The following is an 8,002-nucleotide window of genomic DNA, read 5'->3' on the forward strand; positions in this document are numbered from 1 at the left end:
ACGAAGTTAGCCAACGACGAAAGATTGACAAAGAAATAAATGTAATGATCAAAATAAACTAAGTTTTTGAGATTGGTTTCTGAAATAATCTGAAACTGATATCTGACTCACTAGTTTAATTTTACAAAGAATCTCCCATACATATGATCTCAAATAAAAGAACAAATATACAAGACGACAACATGAAAAATTAATCTAGTATTATATTTATTAAGCACCAATATTCCATCATAGAACATTGTATACATACATCTTCACGTACATTACAATCTAATAGATTAAATGAATTCCCAAAACAAACTGATGAAAGGATATATAATGACAAATACGTATAATTTCCCTGTAGGAAGCCCAAAGGTTAAATATAATTATCAAACACCCATACTATAAGGTACCCCAGTGCGAGGCAACCATTTGTAACCATGAAGGAGTCCAGCAACAGTGAACCGGGTTGCCTCATTTGAACCAGTTATGACATGAAACCCGGGCCATTGCACCCTATTCTTGGTCGATGAACCGGCCCCAAAGTTCTTAAATTCCCCAAAATAACACGTATCTTGAGCAAGCTTACCATCACCCCACGGAGACCAGCCCTTTGGATTCACCAAGCTTTCAATGTACGTATTCATGACAACTACTCGAGAATATTGCTGCCATGGCCGACCCAAATAGGTTTCAAATGAGTGTAAAACCGGCCTGAAATCCGGTGCGGCTCAAATTTGAGAATTCATTATTGATATTCCGGTGTTTTGAAATGGGTCTCCTTGTCCTTGAGCTGTGATCATGTTTGCTTGCCCTTCAAGTGGCCTTCTCACAAGAATCCTGCAGTTTTGTAGAACAATTGCTGCATTGCCCCAGATGAAATCCATTGTACCAAAAATTCTTCAGTCTCTATAGAATTGACGTTGTGCATGAGCCATTAGAGTGTCTTGGTAGCCTTCGATGGAGCACCGGTAGAAGACAGAGGTCGGAGGCTGATCGGAGTGCCACCGCTTGACCTTTTTCAGGACCGGCCGTGTTTCTAAAAGTGATGTCTCGTGCAATGAAGAAAGCGCCATCTATGCCTGAAATTTTATAATTTGAAAATGAATTAAGTGCTTGTTTGGTAATTGATTTGAAACATGTGATTTGATAAAAACTACCTTAGGTGGTGTTTAGGAATCCTCAGAATCACTTAAAATAAAGTGTTTTCATACAAGTTGAACTTCTCTTACATGTTTATTTCAAACTCCGTAAAGTACTCTTTAAAATACTTTTTTTTTTATCATTGTATTATACATGATAAATCTCCAAGTGGCCCCATTCACACATCATAAATAGCATGACTCGTTCCTCACACTCATTCATTAAAATTGTATTTTAGAAAAGTCGTATTTAATGATCTTAGTAAGACATGTTAAATAAATAAATTAAAGAGCTTAATTGAAATTTCAGAGAAAAATCTGAAATAAGTTAAATAAATAGCTCACCTGCTGTTGCGGACATGGAGGGGGTGATCCCATCTTTGACACTTCTACTACCAGTTATAATGGTGACTCTCGATCCATCGCCAATAATCATTAGATTTTCATTATCCTTATCAACTTCAATATTCTCTTCATAAATCCCTTTCTTCACACGGATCACAAACCTTGTCTTCACTCTTCTCCTTGATGATGCATCAATGGCGGCTTGCACTGTCTTAAAATGGCCCGTACCATCTTGAGCCACCACAAGATGTGCCTTCACCGACGATCGCTTTGAGCTCAATAGCCTCCTTTCGTGACCAGAAAACCAACGGGGAAATCCATATGCTTCTTCTTCTGTGTTATTCTCTTGCTGCAGAAATTTCCCATTAACGGCTAACGCATTGCTTATCATCTTCCTAACACTCTCGCTCACATTATTTTCAGCCGTAAACTCTCCGACTCTGAGCTGCAACGCGCCGCTCCGGCAAGTTTCGATGTTTGTGACGGCAGTGCTGAGCCATGTTTGTGCGTCTGATAGGGAGCAAGAAGCTGTGTGTAGGGCATGAAGGGTTCGGTTTAGATGGAAGATGGTATTGTCATAGAGCTTCAAACAGTCATGGAAGACACATTTCTGCATCTTGGTTGCACATTTTGGGCCATACTCTTGAGCTTCCTTATGCATGTCTTGTGCTTGGACCAGTGCCAAGTGAACCAGCATTTTCCTGAACTCTGACGGATGGTTCGGTCTAAACCAGTTCATGTGGGATTTGCATGACTCGGGGTGAGGAGTTTGGTTGCACCAAAAATCTACGGCGGAAGGTAATGAAGAAGAAGAGGATGATGATGATATTGAGAAAAGAGAAGAAAATAGAGTGAGGGTAAAGAGTAGCTTAAAAGTGATTGATGCCATCTTGTTCTGCCTTGGTTCTTTTGTTTCCGCTTGTGTTTTGTTATGTTAACCTGGAGGTATTACATATATATTTATAGGGTTTCTCAAAACAGTCATAGCTTAGGTTGGGAGCTTTTTTCCGAGAATCGAGGAGGGCGATCGAAGAAGGATATGAGTTGGCGAAATAATAGAATAAATCAAACAAATGACTAGAGAGAGATAGATAAACTGTTCACGCGTGTACACGATGCTCATTATTTAAAAAAAAAAAAAAAGAAGATAAAATTACCTAAAACAATATTAAATATTTCTGGCTTGTGATTTAGAAATGTAAAATATATTTGCCACTTGTTTCTATTATTTGACCAATAAGATATATTTTCATTATAGAAAACAAATCAAGTTAGCAATCGAAATAGCGATTATAAACAATTCATCAAGAGGATTAACAATACGTGGCGGCTAATTAAGGTGCGAGGAACGGGTAAGAATTAGTCAAATAGAAACTGCATGAAAGACAACAATACGTGTGGCTTTCTTTAGCAGTCAAAGCGAATGCAAATTTTTGGCCAAGTGTGTGCTTTAGAGGCGGCGCGTCACTATAAAACATTTACATTTCATCATAAGAAAGCCTATTTTCTGAGCAAGAATAGTTGTACACTTGTTTACCATACTTAAGACTGATGTCACAATCTTGAAGATAAAGCAACTCTGCCCAAAAATAAATAAATATCTCAAAATACTACTTATTTTGGTGCTTTTTTTATCTTATTTAATACAATTTAAATACACGCATGCACATAAAACATGCTAATGTCGGGTTTAAGCCCAAGGCCTCATCCAAGCGTGACGAGTGGCTTTGTCTCGGGAGCAACTAACTGGTGACATTTCTTTCTGTTCTAAATGTAGAAGCAAGTTGAGGGATTTGTTCTAATTCTAAATGAAAGATGTCAATCAACTTTATCTCTTAAATTTATAACTTTCTTTTTTACCAAACTATCCATATTTCAGGGGAAGCTAACACTTTCTCTTTAAAAAAAAAAAATAACTTAACTAATTTTTTTAATTCTTATATATTAGTAATCAAACTTTTATATTAAAAAAAGGAAATAAAGCGATAGTTTATAGCCGGGTGGAGAACAATCCAATTTCACCAGCCGCGCGTACAATGGACGCGTTTTCTTTAATTACACACTATAGAATAGGACCAATATTTTTTGCCCCCAGCCATGTGCATGTAGTTTACACAGAAAGCAATTGTAATAGACGACCCAAGTCAATAATATATTTCAATTATGTCTTATTTTTCTAAATTTCGTACGGAAACCATTAGATTAGTACGGAATTCATGTAAATCCAGGTAATCTCATGACTGGTACGTTCATGCATATTCATGTAAATGATGATCAATATAATTAAGCCCAATATATGAGTCATCTGTGGATCATTAAATGCTCCATCACAAATATCTCTACTTATCATCGAGTTCATGTTTATTTTCACTACTCTTACTTCTCTGAAACTCCGCTTGTTAATATTTCTCATCTCCGCCTATTTTTTATGCTTTCTTATGAGTGGCATCAGAGCCTGGCTCTCGATTATAAATTCTCGAGGTGTCTATTATCATAGAGTTTGACATCAAGAAGTTTCATTGCAAGATTGCTTTTTGCAATTTAATTTAATGAGTTCAAGTGAAGGCTATTCTTACTTAGAATGGGTTGGAGGAAAGCCTTGCTTGGTAAGGCAAATAAAATAAGCCAGTGACTATGTTTGATGAGCAATGGAAAGAGTTCGATGAAAAAGGCTCTTTTGGAAATTAAGTTGGAGTCTCTGTGTGTATCTGAAACTTTTGCAAACAAGCTTCGTCTCAAAGAATGATTATACAGCATTTGTAGGGTTGAAGGTACTCTTATACAATCTCATCTTGATTATTTTTTGGATTTTCCCTCCGGTATCCCACATCCAAAGGATGTAGACTAATGCAGAGTCGCCCCCAGGCAGGGACTTCCCAGGATTCGAGCCCAAGACATGGTGGGTACGTGGCGCCTTGCCTTCCCCTTATCGAACCAGTCGGACCAGCCCTCTTGGGCCTCATCTTGATTATTTTAATTCCACTATATTATTATGATTTTGGAAAATTAATATCGATGTTTAAATTAGAACATGAGGATAAAATAGAAGTGTTTTGATGGTCGTCTCATTGCCTCGCTACTCTTATACTCCCTCCGGTCCTATTTATAAGATCTTGTTTGTAAACTACAAATGAGGTCTTATAATTAAAACCAGAGGTAGTAAATAATTTTGAGGAAAATAATGTTGTATGAAAATTCAAACACCTTGGCCATTGAAGATGTAAAATCTAGTTTACTATCCAAAAAAAAAAAAGGATCTTGTTAAAGCCCACTTTGAGGACAAAGGTGAAGGCTGATGTGCTCCTACATATTTTCGGTATTTTGTATAGCATTTTATATGCTTTTTGTGGGGTTTATATGATGTATTTGGGACATCATTGCATCATTTATGCTTTATTGTGTTCAAAAGATAATTGCGTGAAAATAACATTAAAATGGTAATAAAATTGTCATATTTATATGATTACTCTAAATTATTTTTATTTTGGGAGATATTTGGTATTACGGTATATTGAACTTTATTGCAGATCATTTGTGAGATTGGAGCAAATGTGATAAATGCCAGATAAGAATCCAAAACGTTGTTGTCAGAAAACCAAAAGAATCACAAACAAAGTTTCAAAATGACAAAAGAGATCAAAAGGCTAGAAATTCATAGCCTTACTCACTACAAAGAAACAGGGAATTAGTGACAAAATTTAGTTACAGCATTTTATTTCATTGATAATCCACCATTAATCCATCACAAATTCCGTTCCTAAAATTAACAATAGAATTTAGTGACAAAATTTTTGTCACTAAATTAGTGACTAAATTAGCAACCAATTAATTCTGTCATTAAATTTTGTTACAAATCCGTTGCTAATTCTGTTATAAAAAGATTAGTAATAGAAATTAGTGATAATTTTTTCTTTCTAATCTATCACTAGCTCCCATCACAAAACATTTTGTGACAGAATCAGTGACAGAATTTTTCGGTCACTAATTTCTGTCGCAATTCCGCCACTAATTCGTCACAAAAAATATAATATAAATATGTAAATTATTTTTAATATTTATTATTAAAATAAAAATATAATATATCATAATTTTTAAATAATATATTATATAAAAAAATTATAAATGAAAATAAAAATAAAAATATATAATATACTTATTATTTCATTAAATATTTGAATAAAAATATTAATTACTAGAAATTTTTACTAAAATACAAAAATTAAATTGAAATAAAGAATAATATATTAAATTATATATAATATTTATTATAAATATTTGTATTTGTTATTAGAAATAGTATATATGTTTGTTTTTGCACAAAAATTTCATAGGTATTTCTCAACTCAATTAGCAAAGACTTTAACATGCCTACAAGAGGTCTCAGGCTTGAACCAACACTCCTTCATGTGACATAGCAATGACGTGGCTGCTCACAATAATGGACACATGATGACAACGTGGATGACAGGATGACGTGACATCATAGGAGGGAGAGGAAGAGGTGAGGTGGCTATTAGTGATGATGTGATGGCTCACAATGATGGACATGCGGTGATGAGGTGGCGGGCAGTGATGAGGTGGCGGTCACCGACATGACACATGGCAGTAATCAACAGTTGCCATGTGGTATTTTAAATTTACAAAATAAAAAAGATTTAGCAATGGATTAGTGACGAAAATTTTTGTCACCAATTTGTGATGGAATTTCCATCACAAGTCCATCACTATTTTTTGACAGAATTTATGCTAGATATCCATCACTAATTAGGGCGACGAATTAGTGATGAAAAATTCCTGTCAGTAATTTGTCGCTAATTAGGGATGAAATTTTAAATTCCATCACTCAATAATTAGTGATGATGAAATTAGTGACTGAAACAATTTTATCATTAACTAAATTTTATCGCTAATCTGTCACTATTTTAATTAAAGACAAAAATTCTGTCACTAAATTTTATTGTTAAATTTTTTTTCTTTTTTTGTAATGACTACTAAAAGAAAAGTGCACCATAGCGCACGGCGTGACAGCATAGTAAAATCGGGTTGTTCGGCCAAATTTAGAGCACCCACTTGGAAGACCCAGCCAAACTCATCATTTTGGGTAATTTCTAGGGGCTAGGTTCGGTTAAAACCACCTTGATTCACTATACCATCGGTCTCCAACGCTGTCACCTTTATCTCCATCATTTTCCAATTTCCACCATTCTTTCTATGTCTTTGATAACCTTTCAAAATTCCTACTAATTCAACTTGTTTTAACACTCTTTTCCGGGTTTTAGAAATTAATTGTGCATGGTCATTTCCTTAAAGCTAGAAAATATGGCTTGATAAAGTAAACTTTGATTTATGCTAAGAATTGGGGATTATTTATGCAATGCTTCTAAGATTTTTGTTGCAGGAAATAGCAAGAGCTGAAAGATAAATGACAAGGAGAAAGATTCAAGCAATTTTGGTTAATCAGAGGAACATCAAGGACACAAAGCAAGCAAAGATGGAAGACCAAAGGTAGAGAGGCTGAAAAAGCACTGTCTGCCATGACCCCTGAAGCAAGTCGCCACGATGTCTCCAACAGAAAAGAAGGAGAGGCATTTTGTATAAGGTGCCGTAGTGCCTGTTTATATTTGTCACGATGCCCAACCCTTTCTAGAAAGTTCCCATTCTGTGTAATCCACCGCGGTGGATGAGCGTATCTGCCGCGGTGTCTGTCCCCTTACAGCCATGCATTTTGCATTTGTAACTTAAAAATTAGGGCATATAAGAGAGGAAACTCGTGATTTTGACAAACTTAGACTTGGGGGCTTATTTGGAGGTGTGCTTTGCTAGGGTTTGGTGGTTTTAAAACTTGGAAACATTAGGCTCTAAGTTGCAAGAGATTGGAAGCTTCTTCCTTCATTTTCCTTGGTTTTCTTCTCCTCTTCTCCTTTGTTTTTGTAATGGTTGCAAAATATCTGTGTATTTGCAGCTCTTTGCTGAACATGTGTAGTTAGAGTAGTCATTCTAGGGTTATTTTGATCTATTGTATGGATTAAGTCTTGTTTTAACTCTTTCTTTAGTGTTAATAATAATGTTATATTATTTTTATCTTGAGCTTAATACTTCCTTGTTATTGGCCACCATTTGGAATGATTTGTTGATTGGTTGAGGCTTGAGAAAGTTAAATCAATCTTTGAACTTGGATAAAAACATGCTACAGCAGAAATTTATCTTATTAAATGGATGGTTTCTTGATAGAATAGAGATATATTTATTGACCCAGCATTGTCCAAAAAGGGTTTTGGTTTTCAAGGTATAATCTTTTTGAACGAAAGCAAGAGATTGTGAAGTTTTACTAAGATTGCAAAACTTGCTTTTGACTTGAGAAAGTTAGTTAATATTTGTGAACCTTGGGCTAACTTAACTTATCGTTAAACACTAAATGAAAAGTTACTAATCAAGTTTTATGAAGTATAATAGTGAGAAATAACCCTAGATCCTTATTTGTCTCAAAGTCAAGTTTATTTTATTTCAAGTTTAATCTTTGTTTTCAAAGTATA

General features: G+C 34.9%; 1 pseudogene; it reads right to left on the minus strand.

Moving 5' to 3' along the window:
• Positions 1-371: 371 nt before the first annotated feature.
• On the minus strand, positions 372-2,358 carry LOC114721676 (pectinesterase-like; annotated as a pseudogene).
• Positions 2,359-8,002: the final 5,644 nt, after the last annotated feature.

This window comes from Neltuma alba, unplaced genomic scaffold (assembly GCF_004799145.2).
Source record: "Neltuma alba isolate B1F8T4 unplaced genomic scaffold, ASM479914v2 tig00012055_pilon, whole genome shotgun sequence".
Classification (NCBI taxonomy): Eukaryota; Viridiplantae; Streptophyta; class Magnoliopsida; order Fabales; family Fabaceae; genus Neltuma; species Neltuma alba.